Genomic DNA, 2,770 nt, shown 5'->3' with positions numbered 1-2,770 from the left:
ATCCTACAGCGTGTTATCTTATATTGCAATTTTATTCCTAATTATACAATCACTTCAGTGTTTATTTTCCAGAACCCAATTCAGTGCAAAGGACAGAAACAGAAGGGGACAGAATAAAGATTACACAGCCCTTAATTCTATTAGTTTGTAACTATTCAGTGCTTGATTTTGCAACCCAAATAACGTTGTAGCACAGTAATTTTTATATGCAATCTAGACACACGTAGTCATTTACGCACTAACTGTAATCACTCTTTCCTGCATTAGTCCACATCTATTATGCAGCAGGTTCATTATGTTTTATATTTCATCATTTCAATTCAGGGAGAAGACATTTTCTAGCATCCTTTTCCCTTTGATATGGCAGAGTTCACTGGAATAGAAGTGTTCTAAGTGAGTGGCTTCACTATGCTGATTTTTCAAGTCATTCTAGTTCTGAACAAATTACTTCTAATCCTTTATAGCAGCAGAAGGTAAAATTAAAAATAAGCTCGAATCAAATTAAAGTTCAAAGAAACCTTGAAAATGGGGAATTTAAACCAGTGTAATTTATGAAATTATGGAACTGGAATAAGCGCCGGCAAAGAGGTGAAGGCAAGCAGTGTATTGTCCAAAGCAAAGTATCTGCCTAAATCACCCATGGAAGAGAAGCTTAAAATATTCTTAAATCCTGAGAACTCTTAGTAGAAGACAAAGAGCAGATTTTTGTCAAGCCCTAGGAGCAGACCTCATATCAACCAACCCAGACTGGCTGGAAAACTGTAGGATTTGAGATGAAGTAGATGGATTCACAATACAGAACTTCTCTGCCACAGAAACATCCCTGGAGAAGCAGGATGCCAGGAGCTCTGTTCTGCATTTCAGGGTTTTAAAAATAAATAAATAAAAAAGCTTGAATGGGAAAAGGAGAACATCTACTACCAGGCATCATTTTAGACAGGTGTCTTATCAAAAGAAAATGAGATGGGATAAAGGGACTTCAAGGGGATCAATAATGCCATGACAGCAGGAAAATTACCATGTGCCCGCTGTACATTGCTCAATGATAAGGAATTTTACCTGAGATCAGTTAAATGACTGTGAAAGACCCTCCTGCACACTTTCTCTCCGTATCAGATAATGGATTAGGATCACTGATTTATTCCTGCATGCTCAGAGGTGCAGTGGGATAGCAGTACCCGAGTGCCATGATGCTCCAACAGAGAACACTTGACTGTTTAGCTTGCACATTTCATTAAAGTGGCTGCATTTTTTAACGTGAGAAGTGGTAAGATTCCCTTTTGACAAGTGCAGCATTGACAACTGGAAGGAAAAAAATGTGGAAATGACTCACAAAAGAAACAACTTCCATCCGCTTCCGAACACAATGGTCTCCATGGTGTAATTTTACAACAGCTTGGCTTTTTGTTTGGTATATTCTTAATATTTACATAACAAATGTCACTGGTATCTTTACTGCAGTCCCTTAAGCACAACTTAAGTGGAACAACCCAGGTGTTTAAGGGAAAATAGAGTTCTTGCTGGAACAGTTTCACAGATGTAAATAAGAGCCTCGGTTCTGCAAGCACCCCCAAATATATATTTATCACTATGGACAATTTCAGAGAGCTCTTAAATGAAAGACATAGTAAAAACACATGTAAAAAAATACAAGTTTGGTTCAGGCACCAATCAATGAGTTTCGCTCTCCAGCTGCAAGACAGGACTAACCTGAAGGATCTCCCAGAGGTTCCAGTGTAGCAGGAATTCAGCACGTTGCTGATTTCAGGTTTCGTTCAGCCTTATTACAAAAGCGTGTTGTGATAACAAAAGTCGGTACAAATGGTTACAGGTAAATGTGTTCACTTCCCTTTTGTTTTGTTCTTCCCTCCTGAAGATGCAAGAGGCGCTTGGTAAAGTGGGATTTATGGGAAAAGGGATTGACTTCAGCCAGTGTTGCGTTCTTTACCTTGCTCTGGAGCGGCTTTTTGGGAATCTATTCACGGAGTTTCCCACTCCTGTGAAGGTCACCCAATAAGCTGTGTGTATGATGCCTTCTTGAAGGGCAGCAAAAATTCAAACAAATAAATCCAAATAAATACCACACTCTACCCCAGCCATGGTTCAGAAACATGCCCGATGAGTCATTCCTTCCTAAATGCAATTAAAAATAATTCTAAATATAGAGCGGACGAAATGCAGTAAGGAAGGCAGTAAAACAACTGTGGTAGTCAATTTTTTTACGAGTGATTTCTGCCTACTAATTCAGGATATTACATTGTCATGTCTCTTCCTCATGTAAAATGAATAACCCCGTGAGGAGTCAATTGAGAACGCTCCAGAGAGCGCAGCCGCCCGCGTTTGCTGCCGGATGTGCAGCCATCGGTAACCTGTGACCTCGTGTTCCCCAGATCCCGAGGAGTGACCCAAAAGTCTCAGACAAGGAGGATCATGGCAGGGAGGTGTCACTGCTGGGAAGGATGCTGCCCACCTGGTTCCAGTAAGCACGTGGAATAAGTTACAGGCAAAGAGAAGGCAGCTTTGGGGAGGATCCTCAGTGCTCAGGGTCTTCATCCCCAACCCTTTCCTCCACCACCTGGCCCTTCTTTTCCATACCCAACACTCTTCACCTGTCCTGCTGATCACACTTACTGCAGGTTGCAATTAAACTGGAGAGATTTTTCTTCTGGCTCCCAGCAGGGAAGGGAACAGGAAGTGCCAAAATATGTGGGGGTGAGGGGGCAGCTGCTCTTGTGCCATTTCCAACCGGGGTCAGAAGCAAACCCACACA

The sequence above is a fragment of the Empidonax traillii genome, unplaced genomic scaffold, assembly GCF_003031625.1.
Source record: "Empidonax traillii isolate 1590-97213 ecotype Southwest subspecies unplaced genomic scaffold, ASM303162v1 scaffold941:size231608, whole genome shotgun sequence".
Classification (NCBI taxonomy): domain Eukaryota; kingdom Metazoa; phylum Chordata; class Aves; order Passeriformes; family Tyrannidae; genus Empidonax; species Empidonax traillii.
Note: the sequence above shows the minus strand (reverse complement) of the source record.